We start from the raw sequence: 8,342 nt of genomic DNA, 5'->3' as shown, positions 1-8,342 counted from the left end.
CGGTGGCTCCATTGGAACATGTGGTTGTCATCTCTGGGGGTGGCTCCAGCAGCCCCCACAACCCCTGCTCCTGCCTCCAGTTCCACAATGCATTGCTGCCTCCAGTTGGCAGGCAGGGCTGAAGGCTGCCAGGATTTTCCAGGGACCAAGGGGTCTCCCCTTGTCCCCCCACCATAGAAGCTTGGGGTTGAGTGTCTCTGCTCTGCTGCGGCTCCATGGTGTTTTGGCTGCACAGCTAGAGACATGCACCCACTGCCAGCATCATCCCTTTGTCCCCTTGAGGATATCAAGGCGTTGGTATGGATCCAGGGACCCAGCACTCGAGGTGAGACCTTGAAAAGTGTTATCATCTTGGGGACCTTCCTCAGTCCATCCCATCTCATTTCCATCCTGGCTGTGCACAAGATGGAGAGGATGGAGCTGAGAGAGAATCCAGCAGAGCTGGGTTTGAGCAGGCAAGGCAGGGATCTTGGAGAAGGAGGTGGGAAAGAGCAGGCAGGACAGAGTTACCAGGACAGACCTTACGCCTCCTGCCCTGTGCCACCTCTTGCACCCAGGCTGAGCCCCAGCACGACTCATTGTATTCAGCACCTGCACCTGGGCAGTGCCGGCCTGCTGGAGGCACAGGTTTCTCTCCCTGCTCCTGACTGATGCCCAGGCTGCGTTCTTCCCATCCACACCCGAGGTTGGGATGGGTCCATGTGGCACAGAGGCTGCCTCAAGGAGGGAGAGCTCCTGAAAACCTCTCCACCACCACGGCTCTCAGGAAGGCTTCATGCCTCCCAACAACTGCACGCTGCTTCCCATTTTTATCCCTCAACATCTGGTTCTTGCTACAATCCCCCGTGGGCCCAACAGCACTTCAGAGCAATCCATTCCACTTTTCAATTTTCTGATAAATGAAATCATCAGAAGATGGCAACTCCTTTGCCATTACTGCTCCATGAAGAGGAGGAGCTGCGTATGGGGCACGGCCCTTCATCCCATTCCCCTCATCAGGCACTTTATTGCATTAACCCTGCCTGGCTCACTCCTTGCTGGCTTCACACTGTCGATGTCATTGATAAAGTTATTAAGGAGCACCTGTCCTGCGTTGTTCCCGTGACCGCCAGGGGACACTGTGAGCTCTGAAGTGGTGTGGGATCCTAAGGGATGCAGGTTGGTACCCGGCAAGCTCTGCCTCAGGTCTCCCCGTGAGCCCCCTCCCAGCCTATCTGTGAGATCCCAGGGGGGACATTTCGTTTTTTCCCCCCAAACCGTGCTGAAAGGAGAAAGGAAATGAATGAAAGGCCCATTTAGATGTTTGCTAAGATAGAAGCAATCAGCTTTCTGGGAAGAGTGCAATTGGCGTCTACTCCACGTGTGCCTCCCCCTGGGTCTGCTGGGGTGCAGAGCAGGAATTGAGGCTCCATGGCAACCATCATTCTGCTAATCAGGGCTGGCACAGACAAGTGCCTTTGCACCTGGCAGGAGTGCAGGGCTTTTACAGGGCTCCATCAGGACCTGGGGATGCTCTCAGCCATGGGCAGGAAAGGGCCTCCCAGGGAGAAAGCCCATGACACCAGAGAGCACCAGGATGGAACCCCATCTCCTGCCCTAGATCTGCTCTTGGCAAAGAGGTCCTGGTTCTGATCCCAGCGAACATGCCGTCAGCCAAGAATGTGCTGCCCAACCCACAGCATTTTGGGGATCACTCAGCTCCAGCACAGTCTCCTCTGGATCACTGAAACAGAGCACAGACCCAGGGCATCCTCCCAAGCATCAGCAAGACACTTTATGGGCTCTATTTATTCCTTTCCAAACCTTCTCCTGAGTGAGTCACCAAAGCAGAGAAATGAGAACTGGGGAGCAGGGATGGCCTCTCCCCATCCCTCACTCACAGCAGCTCTGCATGCACCGGCGCACTCCAGGTGCGGCTGCTCCGCCAGGATTGATTGCCAGCGTGTTTATGAGCTCACTGCCCTGTGAGCCCCGTGGTAAATATTCATTCTATCCCACACCCAATTTGTGAGCTTTTAAATGGGGCTGGGAAAAGGCCTTTGGCTGGAAGGAAGAAAAAAAAAATGCTCTGAGTTCTGCAAAATCTCATTTGCAAAGAACACCGGGCGAGGAAATAATGTCACTGTGATTGGATCCCATTTGCCACATAATGACTCACTCAAGATCAGCCCCACCAGCCATAAAGAGCAACAACATCACCATGAAGCACAGCGCGGCAGCAAGTAGGGACAGAAGCCAGAGGGAGAGGAGTGAACAGTGGGATCTGTGTGTGCCCCTGGAACCCCTTGCAGAGCATCTCTGTGTGCACCCTGCTCCGGCACATGGCCAGGCTGAGGGACAGGGATGTGGAGATGGTGGAGATGGGGTCCCACAAAGCCCGGCCCTGCATCTGCTCAGAAAGAGCAGTGGGGCACTGGCACAGGCTGCCCAGGGAGGTGATGAAGTCATGAGCCGTGTGGATGTGGCACTGAGGGACGTGGCCAGTGGGCATGGTGGGGTGGGCTGATGGTTGGACTTGATGATTTTCAAGGGCTGTTCCAAACTTAATGATTCTATGTTAGGGGATGCTAACAGGCTCAATGAACCCATGCATGTTAGTATGTCCACACGGAATCCACTCTGGGGCACCGCAGACCCCAGGCAGCTCCAGGTGTTAGCTGAGCCTTGGGGACACCCAAGGGATGGAAGATTAGGGATGGTAATTCTGTCCAAGTGGATAAAGATTAGAAGCTCTTAGCCCGATTTCCACACTCAGAGGATGCAGAGTAATCAATGGAGCATCCCACCTGTAGCACAGGGAAAGCCAAATCCTACATCTCATGGTCAAATCAGACCTCAGCAGCCTCATCAAGTTACTCCATGCAAGAGGGTGATGGCTGGGTACACAGCATCACTGCCAATCTGAAACTGCAGCAGCAAGAACGGTAGTGCTGTGGCTTCTGGTAGATCAGGGAATGAAGTTCCCATGGGCTGGAGGAGATGCTTGGAGCACAGCTTGCACCTGTTGGCTGCAAAGGAAACACATTCAGCTGGTCATCCCATCCTGCCACCTCCTCTTCTAGCATGGGGGCAGCAACCACACCCTGCCCTATTGCCCATTCCTACAGTCCTGGATCTCCCCTACAGATGGTGCTGGGATGGGGCCAGGCTGAGCTCTTTTGCTTGCCAGCAGCTCCAGAGGAGAGTGCTGAGGACATGTGTACATCCATGTACTTGGATGGGATTTCCTTCCTGGCTGTGCCAGGCTGATGGCAGCAGGCCTGAGCGGCAGCCCGATGCCACCCACTTGTGTTCAGCCAAAATAAAGCTCCCAGCTCACACAGGACTGGTGCAAATCCCACCCCATGTGGCTGCCACAAGTGCAGGCTGTAAATAACTGAGCAAATCTTCAGCAAATGAGGGGGATTTTCCCGTGGCACAGTGCAGCATCACCGGTGAGGTTTCTCCTCTGCTTTTCCCCCTGCTCCCATCTGGTGGCTATTCCCACCCCCCCACACACACTCACAGAGCCTGGGAACCTGTGAGCACATGAGAGATGTTGGGAGAGCACCAGGAGCATCCTTCCCAACCCTCCCATTCTGCTCTGTGTCTGCATAAGCTGACGCTAATTGCAGCCCCTAAAGGTGCTGGGAGAGGAGCTGCTTCCCTGGGCTCGGTTGTAATGCCAGGCAGCAATTTGGACTTGGAGACCGCCTATAACCAGAGATGCGAACCGGGGCTGCTCAGGCACATCTGGAGCAGCCTCATGGGGTTTCTCCCTGGATATGGGGCAGCTGGAGGTGGGGTTCCGATGGGACAGCCGTACGGGGGGTGGCAGCTCCACGCTCCTCCTGGCCCGGCGCCCGTGGTCGGCGGCCGGGACGATTCGTGGCTCGTTGGCTCCCTCTGGTGGACACGCGTGGAGCTCCGGCGCGCTCCAAAGCGGCTGAGGGGACGCGAGCGCAACGGGCAGAGCTTGGGGACACGAGGCGGCGGGAAGGGGACACAAGCACTGCTCCAAATGGTCCACTAAGCACGAGCTGAACCGATGGCTTCTCCATCCCACGGGTGCAGGAGAGGAGATGCATGAGGTCTGGTGGGATGGATGCTGGCCTCGAGGTTGGGGGCTTCTTTGTGGTCTCCGCTGCAGTCCAGGGATTCTGACACAGCCGTGATGCGCGCAGCTCATCCCCCCCCCTGGGACACACCTCCCAGCCCAGCACTTTTGGCAGCAGAGCTCGTGTTCCCCTCTCCCCCCAGCTGTCCCGCATTAGGGAATCACCCGCGTTCCCTATCCCTCCCTCTCCCAGCAGACCCGCAGCTCCATCGGCTCAGCAGCTGCTCAGCGAGGAGAGAGCCAAGATCCCGTCACAGCGCGTAGGGTTTCCGTCTGCCCGCCTCCATCTGCCGCCCTTGTCCCACAGCCCTCCTGGAAGCGCCCTATGACTGGGGGCTGCCCTCATCCCTTCCCTCCACGGGGGTGGAAGGAACACTGTTCTCAAAGGTCCCTTAAGGAATACCCCAGAGGCTGAGCTCCGACCCAAAAACACCTCTGTGGGGTACAGCGTCACTTCGGGGAACCTCATCTATGTGATAGGGGGGCTCAGGTTTGGCACGGTTTCCCTGGAGGATGCTGAGACCTGGGCAGCCCTAAGCCCTGAGCACGCCCCTGCTCCCCCATCCCCATCCTTGCTCATCTCTCGCTAAGTTACTTTGGGTACCACCACATCCTCCAGGGGCTGGGGTTTGCCCACAGGAAGGAAGTGAATGGAAGGCACGGAGAAGCGGATGTCCCATTGATGAGGATGGGGCCGAGCACCCTCAGACCCCCCACGTTCCCCTCCCCACGCAGCCCGGCCCGCAGGGCCCAAAGGATGTCCCAGAGTGGACAGCCTGGCTGTTAGCACTTCTAAAAATAATAACTTACACTGTGCCAAAAAAAAAAAAAAAAAAAAGCAAAAAAAAAAAAGCTGTTTTTTGTTGTTGTTGTTTATTTGTTTTTCTTTCTTTCTCTCTTTCTTTCTTTTTTTATTCTCCTGTTCTAATGAGAAGCTCCTGCAGTTCCCCTTGGGAGCACTCCCGCCGTCCTGTCGTCGTCCCCTCCCCGCAGCCATCCCTCTTCCCTCAATCCTCTGCCCCGTCCCTGCGGGAGGCCCCGTATTGCCCCCCCCGCCCCCGGCGGCCCCCCCATCCCGTCGCCATGGCGACAGTGACCTCACGCTGTCGCGTAGCAACCGCTGACATCATCCCGGTCCTGTTCTCATGGAAACCCGCGGGGGGTGGGGGAGGGCGGGGAGGCAACGGCAGCCCCGGGCGGGGTCCCGGGACCACCCCCCCCAGCACCGGAGCCTCCCCGTATGGCGAGGAAAGGGATAACTCGCATAAATCAGCATAATACAGGGACGTCAGCCCGCGTCAGCCAACTGCAGGGGGTGGGTGGGAAAACGGGCGCAGCACTGGGGAAGGGGGGGGAGATGGGCTGCACTCTTCATCGTCCCTAAGGCGAGCACCCTATCCCACGTAGAGTGTGCCCTACATCCCACGTAATGTGCTCAGCATCCTACGTAATGTGCATCTCATTTCAAAGTGCACCCCGTGCCCTCGCACCCCGCAGGCTCTGTGCCCCGTGTCACCTTCCCTGAGTGACCCCAAGCCTCCAGTGAAGCCAGAGAGCAGAGCAGCATCCGAACCCCACAGAACCCTGGCTCCAGAACAACCACCCCGGCGTGCTGCAGGCACCCACCTCCAAGCACGGCTGTGCTCATTCTCATGGCGCCACACACCCTACAAACTCCCCTAAAGCATTCATTTATCTCTAAGCTCTCAGGCTGCCTGTTTATTATGGGTTGTGTTTCCAAGGACCCCATGGAGGTGGCCAGGAAGAACGGGGCTGTGAGCCCATTTCGTGGGGGAACTGCCCTGGGGGTCTGGGAGGGAGCAGGAGTTTGAAGCAGGGACCTTTCTGGAGAGATAGAAGTCATGGCATATCCCATAGGGGCTGGCGTTCCATGGTGTTGCACTCACAGTGAGGTATCCCCAGGGTAGCAGTGGATTCATCTCAAAAAGGTCAAATGTCACCAGACTGGAAAAGGTCCCCATTTCATCTTTCTTCATCCTTCGTTCCCCACCAGTGGACCTCAAACGGATGGGAGAGCACAGAGGCGCCTGCTGTGCTTTGCGATTCCGCAGCACATCTTATGACCTTTGAGTCCCCTTGCAAACATGGAGGTGGTAAATGTCACCGGCTGGGTGGCAGGGAGGGGACACAGAAAACCCCAACAAAGGGCAGCTATTGTCTGTGGGGTGAGGCTGTGGGGTCGGGGGGGAACTCCGACCTCACTCCCACCACCCAGGTGCCCCAATGAATGGCTGGCATTGTTCCCCTGAGCCGTGTGTGGGAGGTGATGCAGATCCCAAATGGGCAGCAGGGAAGAGACGCTGTGTGCCACCGCCCCATCCAGCTCCAGGCCCCATTCCCACATCCCAAATGATCCTTCCTGAGTTCTCTGTTTCAGGACCTTTTATGGCCATCAGTGCCGGCAGACACTTCCCAGCCCACTGCGTCCCGCCAGGCAGGGACAGGGACATTGCTGGGGTCATCCTCAAGTTCCACATCAGCTCCTGCCTCGTGACAGCAGTGGTTTAGCGTGGCATACTGATAACTTTACTTTGTGCTTGCTGCTGTGTGTCGGGATGGATGGAGCGAGGGGTGCTGCCAGGTATCCAACAATGGTGACGTGAGGTCCCCAAAGGGTCCCACAGGGTCCCAAACATCCCTCCCTGGAGCTGGCTGCAGATATGCGGGTGAAGCAGTCCCTCTGCAATGGGTGAAAAGCACTGCTCCAAACACAGCCCATAATTTCCACTCGTGGCAACAGCTATGGAACAGGTTCTTCAGCGAGCCAGAGCAGGGTGACGGGATGGGGAGAGGCTGGGAATGGAGCCAGTGGGGACTTGGCACCGGCAGCCGGAGCCGCCCCTGCTCAGTGGAGAGGGACTTGCGACCCTGGTTGAAGCTGTGCACTGCAGGTAGAAATTTTTGGGGGTGGCTATAGAGAAAATATTCTGAATTTAGTGTTTTCACGCAGCCTGAGCCCCAGTCTTGGTGCAGGGGACTGGAACACCCAGGGGTTGAGGTGAGACCGCACTCCCAGCCCCAAATGAGATCCCTGTTCCCGTTCCTGGAGATGGCAAGGGTGGGAGTTTACTGGGCTCTGACGCAGGAGACGTGTGACAGGCACACTGTTGCCAGGCTCAGGGAGGGACCCAATCGTGCCAGGGTGCTCTCAGCAGATTAAGGACTGGAAGGCTCTGGTAATTACTTTGTGGGATAAAAATAGGCTCGGCTTTATCCTGCACCCTGATCTCCATTGTCCCCACCCAGATGCCACCCACTCGCAGCAGGGTGGGGAGTGGCAGAGTTCCCATTTTGGGGTAAAAAAGAAGGAGAGGGACTCAGGGATGAGATGGCACCTGGCTGGTATGTTCAGAGCTGGGGCTGGAAAGGAGCCTCATGGCAAAGCCAAAGAGTCCCTGTGTCCTCAGCCCTGCTGGAATCAGGCTGAAGGACAGCTGAGGTGAAGCCTTGGGGTCTCTGTGGCAGTGGTACATTGGGTACGGGGCACACCAGGAGCTGTAGTCTGGCACCAGCCTCAATACAAGGCTCCCACCTGCCTGGTCCCAGCAGGAGGGACAGCTGGGGGGCACGGCAGCCACACAGATTTTGGCTGGTGGAGCAGCACCGTCAGTGTTCCCTTTGGCGAGGAAATGGTCATGCAGAAGATGGCATGGGAATAGAATGCCCTCCTGCAAGCCCCTGCAGCCCAACCCCCTGAGCCCCCACATCCCCATTCACAGCACAGCAAGCAGAGCCATGAGTGGACCGTGCACTTCTGCCCTCAGAACAGGCAGAAAGCAACACCAGCCCCCAGCATTGCTCATCTGCCCGCCATGCCCCTCCACTGCCCTTCTAAACTCCCATTACAAGCACTCCTAAACCCACCCCGCAGCCCCCGCACAGCACCCTCATGCCCATGCACTCACTCACACGCTCTTCTACTCCCACCCCATGCCGCACTCCAGGCATCCCAAATCCTGTATTCCCGCTGTACTCCCAAAGCTGCGTACAACGGCTGGGGGGGGGGGGGCTCAGTCCCCTCGCTCCCTCCTATAGGGACGGCTGCTCCCCTACGCCCTGCAGAGCCCTCAGCGCAGCGCGATGCTCCGGGCACGGTTCCCCCCAGCCCTACAACCGCCCTGCCAGTATTTTTCCACTGCCTCCACATCCTCAGTCTTTTGTTCTTCGCAAACCCTAAATCCGGCCCCATCCCACCAGGGGATTGCATACTCCCTCATACCCTCCT

General features: G+C 57.4%; 1 long non-coding RNA gene across 1 annotated transcript in view; it reads right to left on the bottom strand.

The window, feature by feature from the left end:
* Nucleotides 1-5,787: 5,787 nt before the first annotated feature.
* The window catches only part of LOC122183821, a 3,828-nt gene continuing 1,273 nt past the window's right edge, over nt 5,788-8,342 (bottom strand). Inside the window, exon 2 of the long non-coding RNA XR_006180375.1 lies at nt 5,788-6,797. This is a non-coding gene — a long non-coding RNA (uncharacterized LOC122183821). The remainder of the gene's footprint in view (nt 6,798-8,342) is intronic.

The sequence above is a fragment of the Lagopus leucura genome, unplaced genomic scaffold (genome assembly GCF_019238085.1).
Source record: "Lagopus leucura isolate 7727_CA_CO unplaced genomic scaffold, USGS_WTPT01 Super-Scaffold_100021, whole genome shotgun sequence".
In the NCBI taxonomy this organism is placed as follows: domain Eukaryota; kingdom Metazoa; phylum Chordata; class Aves; order Galliformes; family Phasianidae; genus Lagopus; species Lagopus leucura.
This window is presented reverse-complemented; position numbering and strand designations above follow the sequence as displayed.